General features: G+C 49.9%; 1 long non-coding RNA gene across 1 annotated transcript; it reads left to right on the forward strand.

The window, feature by feature from the left end:
- Positions 1-925: 925 nt before the first annotated feature.
- On the forward strand, positions 926-9,156 carry LOC108283727. Its single transcript, XR_001816934.2, has 2 exons — positions 926-1,061; positions 8,694-9,156. It is a non-coding gene; the product is annotated as an uncharacterized LOC108283727 (long non-coding RNA).
- The last annotated feature ends 244 nt before the right edge of the window (positions 9,157-9,400 follow it).

Consider the following 9,400-nt stretch of genomic DNA (forward strand, 5'->3'; position numbering starts at 1 on the left):
GCAGGGAGCGTGGGTCAGCTCTTAGTGGGTCAGCTCCGAGACAGCATGGCTGGAGTTAGTGCAGGAGCGGGCTCTGCCCTGGAGCCTGTGCAACAGTGCTGTTGGCTGGGCACTGTCCCCATCCTCCTCCTGGCCCCTTTGAAGGTAGATGTGGCCACGTGACTGCTCTGGCTGGTGGATTTGATACGTGCAGGGGTCACTTCCCCTCGAAAGCGTTTGAGAACCAAGGTGCCCTTCTCCATCTTACGCGTCCCTCATGGGGGCCCAAGGTCTGGGGGATGACAGGGAGCAGAGCCCACTGCGTGATAGACCTGCGGCAGGGCAATGAAGAAGCCTCTGTATTTTTGTGGCCCAGACTTGGGGGTTGTTACCACAGCATCACCTACCCCAGCCCGCTCCTAAGCCACACTTAGGAGCCAAACCACCACGAGGGCTCACTCACTCTATTTGGACTATTCATGTCCTTTGGGCGCTAAGCTAGAAGTGCAGGTGGAGTGGCCCATTAAGCAGAGGTGAGAATTCTGCTCCTAGGAGACAGTGCTGCAAATTTGTAATGCTTGGGTGTATACAGCTCAGTGTCAGCGGATACAGCAAAGCCTTTCTGAAAAACAAACATCAAACAATGATTGTGCAACACAGAGCTGCTAAAAATGCTTCAGTTATGGGTGGGAAAGAGTCTCATTGTGTCCTTCTTCCTTTTTTTCCATTGAAAGAGCATAAGCTCCACAAAGGTGACAGCCCTGGAATGTGGGGAGAATGGGGCTGGGAAAATGCCAGGTCTTCATTTTCTATCCCTCCCCCACCTCTCACACCCGCCCTTTTGAAAAGCAGAAAGTAATGCACAGATGTAAGGAGCTGTTTTCATTCTTACAAGCCCTCCCCTCTGTTCCCATGGCAGCCTGGCATGCTCCGCCATGCACTTTTCACACTGCATTTTGTCTGGTTCCTTGTCTGTCTCTCCCAACTGGGCTGTGAATGTCTCGCTGGCAGGGCCTGGCCTTCCTGCTTGCATCCCGGGCACCTGGCTGGGCACCTGGCCCTCTAGAGATGCTCAGTGATTGGTGAGTGGGTGGAGGGGGTAGGAGATGGGGCAAGAGGAGAGAGGTGGAGAGGAGGTGCCATGCAGGGAGGCCTTGGGCTGAGAAGCCAGTCCAAAAGTATTTCCGTGAGCACCCGCTGTGTACAAGTCACAGTGCAAGGCTCTGGGGAAAAGTCCAGATCTGTAAGACATATTTGCCAGTTTACAAACACTCTCATATATGTTATTTGTTTGAACTTCACAGCACTCTGGGGTAGTAAATTGTACAAGTTTATCCTCTTTTGAGAGTGGATTTACAGAGTTTCTGTGGTGTGTAGCAAACATGGCCGTGGCCTTGACCGTGCAACTTGCCTTGAGTCCTGGCATTTGCCCCCATCCAGCTACCTGGCCTTGGGAAGCCTCAGCAGCACAGGAAGCAGACTGGCTCTCCAGGGGCATGCTGTGCGCATGGCCTGGCCTGGCCTGAAACCTACGGCTGTTTATCTACTGAACAAAAGGACTGCAGCTGCCCTGAGTCTATGGGCAAGCTCAGACCCCAGGGGTGAGCCAGACCAGGAGAGGTGCCAGGGCCATGACTGCCTCATCTCTGGGTCTGTAGACCATCCTACAGAGCCTGGCCCAGGAGGCATGCAGTTGAATACACCCATGAGTGAGGTACAGGCAGCCTGGGTGGGGACAGTGTTCGGAAATCCCAGCTGTTCAAGAGTATGAGGGCAGAGATTAAACCAGAGATTAATCCTCAGGGATTAAACCAGAACCAAGGGAAGAGAGTAGCTGGGTGGCAGCCGTTGAGGTCATTATGGAGGGTTCCGTAAACCCCAGTAGGACTGGATCTGGGGAGAAGGTCTATTCCTGGTTTGTCATTTGTCACTGACCTCATGGTGTGGGGCAGTGCTTGACACAAACCTGCCACATCTCCACCAACCCTTTATTAGCACACGTTTATTGAACATCTACTATGTGCCAGGCTCTGTTCTAGGCCCTGGAGAAATGGCAATGGATGAAAACCCCTGCTCTTATATTCTAGTGAAAGGCACAGCCAATAAACAAAGAATAAGTCATTATAGAGCATACAGGATGATGAGCAGGGCAGCAGTGGGACACGGGGTGGGAAAGGCTGGATATGGGGGGGGCAGATGCTTTTCTCAACAGAGTGGCCAAGGATAGTCTACGCTGAGAAGGTGACATTAGAACAAAGAGGCAGTGAACGAAGTGGACATCCGGGGAAAGAACATTCCAGCCAGAGGCCCTGAGGCAGGAGCGGGCCTGGCACATTTGAAGTTGGAGCAGGGAGAGGGACGGGGAGAAGTGGGAGTGACGTTAGGGAGGTAGGGGAAGGGGCCAGATTGTATAGGGTCTTGTGAAGGATGGACAGTGGTTTTCCCTGCCTTTATCTGGAAGCTTCTGTTCTAGCTTCACTCTGCTATTAAAATCCATTGTCTCTCCGGCTACCCCTGTCTCTGAGGGAAACAGCCTGCCCTGGAGAAATTCTCGCATGGCCAGACACAGGCCTAGCTGACCAGCTGCAGGCTGGTGCTGACAGGTCCCGCACACCTTGGCATCTTCAGGACACCCAAAGGTACAGTTCCCAGAAGCGCCCGTCACACTCCACTTTCCTTGAATTGAACCACAACAAAATACAGAACCAAACTCCTTAACTGAACTGCAGGGTCAGGGCCTGCCTCTGCCTCCTGTCTGCACGTGGGCCTGCTTTAGGCTTCCAGCTCTGTAGAAGTTCAGGCTATTTGGTCAGGTGTGGTGGTTCACGCCTGTAATCCCAGCACTGGGAGGCCAGGGCCTGTGGATCACCTGAGCCTAGGAATTCAAGACCAGCCCAGGCAACATGCTGAAACCCTGTCTCTACTAAAAATACGAAAATTAGCTGGGTGTGGTGGTGTGTGCCTATAGTCCCAGTTGCTCAGGAGGCTGAGGCAAGAGAATCACTTGAACCCAGGAGGCGGAGGTCACAGTGAGCTGAGATGCAGCCACTGCACCCCAGCCTGGGCAACAGAGACTCCATCTCAAGAAAAAGAGGATTCTTTCTCACCTCCAGATATTTGTACATGTTGTTACCTCTGGCTGAAGCGCTGCAGAAAACTGCTTGATTCCCCACCCCTCCCCTCTGTCTGCACTGCGGTGGCTGCCTCAGCTTCCTCTCTCTCTTTCTCACTCTGATTCCTTGCTTTCTGTCTCCCTCCTCTTCACAGCAACCTCCCTAAGGGCTTCCCCTCCACCCTCTGAAGGTTCACTGAAATGAACCGACACTAGACAGATTAAAGGCATGCAAATGTATGAATGTGCAAGCATGCACGGGAGCCATACAAAATATGAGGCTCAAAGAAGGGCCAGATGGCTGGAGTTTAAATAGCACCCTCTTCATAGGGGAGAGGGAGGTGGGGGAACATAGGCAATTTTGAGGCATAATAAATTATTTTTAGGGGAAATGAATGAGCCTAAAAACCAGACAATAGCCTGGGATGAAGTGCCTCTGAGCTCCAGGGGAGGCGATGCCAACTTGCGGGAAGGTGAGGGGCGGAACGTCACTGTGAACAAAGGTTGCCTTATTATGCAGGCAAAGTCTCCCCGGTAATCTCTTGGAGCGGACCTCAGAAGAATAGATGAAAAGCCTGCCTGGGTGTGGTAGCAACTTTTATTCTTTTCTCTTCTCCCATGGTTAATCTTTCTGGTTATTTGATGAGATTCCTAGGAAGGGGGTCAAAGTGTTCCTTCTGGGAGGGAACTTCAGAGAGACCCCCTCCCTGTGCATGTGGGCGAAGAAACAAGAGAAGGCTAGAAAGTCTTTAGTTCTGAGACAGCTTCTAAGGCCTTCCAACTTCCTTTAATTCAAAAGCGCTGGGCACACGGAAGCGCCATGCTTTGAGGTATCATGAGCTCAAAGCAGCTTGAGCCCAAGCGGCTTGCACACAGGTGCCAAGACATTCTGGCTGAACAACGGGAGGCAAGGAAGCAGGTTATTGGCTCACTGGTTCTAATGACCAAACCTCAGGGTAAAGAGGAAGCTGGATGGAAGTGAAACAGCAGATGGGGCTCTTCCCCTAAGTGGCTTGACATGATCTGTGAAAATGGCTCATTATGCAATTGACCCAGAAAACCCCACAAAATCTTGCAAATCAAGAGGTTTCAATGTTTGTGTTCATTTTAAAGACACTTGTGAAACTGCCCAGGTCATCAAGGGCATGAATATATGAAAAGCCACAAAGTATCTGAACGATGTCACTTGACAGTGCGTATTTGTATTATTTCGTTTTCACACTGCTATAAAGAAGTGTCCCAGACTCGGTGATTTATAAAGGAAAGAGGTTTAATTGACTCACAGTTCAGCATGGGTGGGGAGGCCTCAGGAAACTTACATTCGTGGGAAAAGGCAAAGGGAAAGCAAGGACTTTATTCACAAGATGGCAGCAAGGATAAGTGCCAAGTGAAGTGGGAAGAGCCCCTTATAAAACCATCGCACCTCGTGAGAATTCACTCACTATCACGAGAACAGCATGGGGGAACCACCCCCATGATCCAATCTCCTCCCACTGTTACAGGGCTTTTCCTTAGTTCAGCTAAAGACAGGGTTATTTGTCCCACCACCATGAAAATTCAGGTTCACAGACAATTTGAAATGGTGAGTCAAACAGGATTCTATTTTCTTGCTAGGCTACAGTCCCTGCTAGAGCGCCTCAGGCCAGCAGCTGGAATCCCAGGTTCCACACAAGAGGAGGGGGGCCAGGCTCCTCCCTGCTCCAAATGGAGTGAACTTCCCGAGGCTGGGGTGGGCAGGGAAGCCGGTTGGAGCTTTTCCAGGCACCCCCTCCCACCTGGCTGTCTCATCACGAGGACCCTCCCCCAACATATGGGGATTACAATTCAAGTTGAGATTTGGGTGGGGACACACAGCCAGACCATATCAGTACCATTCTGATGTTATAACAGGGGAGTTGGTAGTGCCCAGGCCAAGCAGTGAGGCTGGATACAAGGTCAGTGGTCCAAAGAGAGTCCTGAGTTTTTGTTGCGCTAGCTTTAAAATGCAGAGAGCAATACTGAACGAAAGGGTTTAGATGTAGATTCTTTGGTCATTGAGCACATTCAGGTGAATAAACACCTAAGATGCCCCGCCAGACTTACGGAGCTCATGGTTGATTAACTCACACGTGAGCTCTCCCTGCCACTTCGAGATAATCCTTACTGAAAAGGAAGGAATTATTCCTAAACCAGAAGAGGAGATTGCTCGGAAGAAAAAGGTATCGCAGAAGAAACTGAAGAAACAAAAACGTGTGGCTCTGGAATAAACTCAGCATAAAATAAACGCAATTTAAAAGGAAAAAGAAGGAAAGTAGAAGTTGGAGCAGGAGTGGGAACAGGAGGTGGGTGTACTTGGGGCATGGAGCGCGGGAAGGAACACGCAGGAAGCTGGGTGCCGTGGGAATCTGCAGGCCAGTGACTTTCAAGGTGAGGCCAGTATCATTGTTTCTTTCCATTCACTCTTGTTGGGAACCTGAGAGTTCACGTGGAGTGGCCTTGGCTTTCCGGGACATTTCAAGCAATGGTGAATTCGAGCTTGTCCACATGGAGAGAATGCCCCATCTCCTAGACCAGCCAGGTACTGTGTTAGGTCTTCTGATGTCTCTTCTCCTTTAAACCTCACAACACTGCAATGGAGTCTCTGTTTTGCAGATGAGAAAAATGAGACTTATGGAAAGGTGAAGGGTTAAGAACCTTCACAGCTGCCACCACTGGGCCACGCTCCAAAAGGCAGCATCAACTACAAGGACCATGACCTTTTCTCTTTACTTCTGCCTCCCAGATTCAATGACAAGACCCGGCCTGTAGCAAAATGGAAACACCATTTTACAGGTCTCCCAGCTCCCAGGCAAGTGCTCCCTTCACTAAAGGCAGTTATTCCTGCAGATGTCTGTCCTAGGAGACCCACATGGCTTTGCTTTTCTCTGCAGCTGTCTCGGCCTCCTTCATGAAGAGGTAACCTTGCTTTTTCTGGCTGTGTTGGATCTTTACATGCATGCATTTGCAGTTCCCTCAGGCTAGGCCTGTGCTGGCAAAGGAGGACGCTGTCCCTAAAAGGCTCACAGCCTTCTCTTCTGTGACTCCAAGCCTGACTGATCCTGAGGACCAGAGAGCCAAGGACAGAGGTGGAGGCAGGAGTGCGTGGTGGCCTGATAGTTCTGAAACAGCAGGTGATCTCTCCCCAGTCCATCCCTCCAACCTCCTTGTCCCTTTATTCGTTATTTTTTCTCCCTATTTAAGCTGCTGTGTCTCTTGCCCCAGGGAAGAGGTATGAGAGCAGAAGGCAGAAAAAAAGCAGTTGCTTCCTGGCTTTTGTTTTCTAAGCCTTCCTAGAGCCGTAGGGGAACAGACAGTCACTTGGGCTTGGACAAAAGATCTAGGAGAAAACAGCAGGAGCGAAAGAGCAGAAGCTGAGCCCAGGCTAAGGTTCCTTGGCTGAGTGAAGGGAAAAAGGTGAGAAGTGGGTTCTAGGACCTGCCTCCTAACTGAGGCCCTGGGGATAGCGAGACCACGGGTGGGCTGATGGGACGCAGAGCAGGTCAGGGAGCCAGAGTGCGGGTGGGGTGGGGAGAGCTGACACCTGTTCTTTCAGAAAGTCTGGTGTCCCAGTGAAGTGACAAGGCCACAGAGGGGTTCCAGTGAATCCTAATGTAACCCCCCAATGGGTTCTCCTTGCCAGCTACCTAGACAGAGCCGATTTATTAAGACAGGGGAATTCCAATGGAGAAAGAGTAATTCACGCAGAGCTGGCTGGGAAAGAGAGCGAGCGTTTTATTACTACTCAAATCGGTCTCTATTATTACTAAAATCAGAGTTTTTAAAGCTAATTTGGCGGACAGGGGCTTGGGAAGTGGGGAATGCTGATTGGTCAGCTTGGAAATTGAATCATTGGGATCAAAGTGAGTTTTTCTTGCTGTTTCCCATTCCTGGGTGGGATGGCGGAACTGGTTGAGCCAGATTACTGGTCTAGTTTGTCAGCTGATCCATTGAATGCAGGATCTGCAAAACATCCCAAGCACTAATCTTAGGTTTTACAATAGTGATGTTATCCCCAGGAGCAATTTGGGGAGGTTCAGACTCTTAGAGCCAGAGGCTGCATGCCTCCCAAAATGTAATTCTAATCTTGTAGCTAATTTGTTAGTCCTGCAAAGGCAGACTGGTTCCCAGGCAAGAAGGGGGTCTTTTCAGGAAAGAGCTATTACCAATTTTGTTTCATAGTCAAATCATGAACTGAATTCCTTCCCAAAGTTAGTTTGGCCTACGCGCAGGAATGAACAAGGACAGCTTAAAGGTCAAAAGCAAGATGGAGTTGGTTAGGTCTGATTACTTTCACTGTCATTGTTTCCTCAGTAATGATATTGCAAAGGTGGTTTCACCAATGTAATAAGTGAAGGGGTCCCACAATCAGGAAGGTGGAACCTCTCATGGGGCCTCCCTGGCTGCTGCCCAGGAACATCTCAGCAGTGAGTGAGATGGTCCTTGTGAGGACAGATGACAAAGAGGATTGGTGGCCTCTATGTCTTGGCACTACACAAGGGTTCCTTTGTTCACCCACCTTGCTCTAGGACATAATCCCAGGGAAAGGGCAGGAGAGTACCCTGAAATCACTAAAATTAAGTTACTGCCATTTTTGGTGAAACTGGAGTTCAAAATAAGAATGTAAAAATTAATGCAAGATAAAGTTACTTTTCTTATTCACCTGAGTCATAGACAAGCAAAAATGCCACAGGAGCAGGGGGGAAAGGCATGAAGATTGCACTGGGTGGTTGGGGGGTGTGGTTGCAGAAGGCTCCCTGGAGGAGGTGAGGCTGAATTGAACATTTTAAGTTCTTGATATGTATGCCAATTTAAATTTCCAGTAATGTCAGAGCTCCTCCTCTAACCAAGACAGTCCTCTATTCTAGGGATGTCACCCCTTGGATGCTCAAAGCCCTGTGGGAAGGTCTCAGGGGACTGGTCCCAGAGCCTGGGTGCATGCTATTGACTATCCTCAGGGTGGCAAATTCCTGTGACCAGCAGAGCCCGCTGACTACTGTTTCCCGCAGATGCCCTGTCTGGCCAGCAGGGGGAGCAAGCTCACCGTGGCCCAGGGCGTGGCCGGCGCAGCAGGAGCCGCCAGGAGAAGGGTCGCTTTACTAGCTTGCTAGGGAGGGGCACCTTTGTCACAGGCAGACCCACCCTGGACTTTTTTCCCTCAGCCGTCAGCCCTGGGGCCAGCCCTGTATTTTCCTCTAAACAGTTATTTTGGGTGCTACTCCTGACATGTAACTGGGCAAAGAAGGTAGGAGTTGATGGCACGTCACGGTTTCCAGGGACCTCTTGGGACAGCTGGGAGCAGGGCTGGGCCTCCGGGGTTCCTCACCTGAACTCTCCGAGCCTGTGGGCTGTGGAGAGGCACTATCCTCCGAGTCAGGTAAAATGGCAAATGTCAACAAATAATTATAGGCAAAGGTGTCCATTGCACTCATTGAACAGAGGCCATTCCAAATGTCCCTCATCTTGTAGTCTCACCATACGATGAAATGTTATTTAGCGGTTAAAAACGCTGGCGTCTAGGGATATTTAATGACATGGGATAGTGCTCATATATAATGTGGATGTTTTTCTCCATTCATTCTTCCAGAATCACACACTGCCCTGCCACGTGCTCTAGGAGATTGGCCTCATGCTCCACATCACCCCCACTCCCTTCCCCTCTGGCTCCAAGCTGGGTTCAGCCAACAGGAGACAGCAGCAGAAGAGGGGAGGCTGGGAGGAGAGGCTGGGATCCGTCTCCTCTACTCTCTCCCCATCTCAATGCCTCCAAGACTGCAGCTCCCACTGGGCAGCCTCCCCCAGACTCTGTGACCACCATTTTTTGCCGTGACCCCCTTGGTCCTAAGGGTGGTAACAGCTTCCTGCTATTGCCAGCTCCTGGGTGCCTCAGCATCTTTTGTTGGTTCCCCTAAACTTGTCCACAACTCTGTAAATCATCCTTTACTAAATAGCCCTTCATCTGAAGCGTCAGTATGAATGCCGTTTCCTGCCAGGACTCTGCCCAATGCACATGTTAAGTGAAAAAGAAGAATACAGAACTTTGTATTTTTTAAAAGGCAGATATTTTATCTGTAATTTCACTAAACCCTTACAGCAATGCAGTGGAATGCAGCTGAAAGGAGTGTTGACACCAGATTCAAATTTAGAAAGCATTTGAAAGCATAGTCTAATAATGTCTCCATGGAAGAGGAAGAACGTGCTGACAAAGGAAAAGTAAAGAAGGTACTCTAGACATTTATTCCGTTTAGAAGCTGCCATAAGTTATTACCAGATTGTATTTTTTAATGCATAATA

The sequence above is a fragment of the Cebus imitator genome, unplaced genomic scaffold (assembly GCF_001604975.1).
Source record: "Cebus imitator isolate Cc_AM_T3 unplaced genomic scaffold, Cebus_imitator-1.0 Scaffold264, whole genome shotgun sequence".
NCBI lineage: Eukaryota > Metazoa > Chordata > Mammalia > Primates > Cebidae > Cebus > Cebus imitator.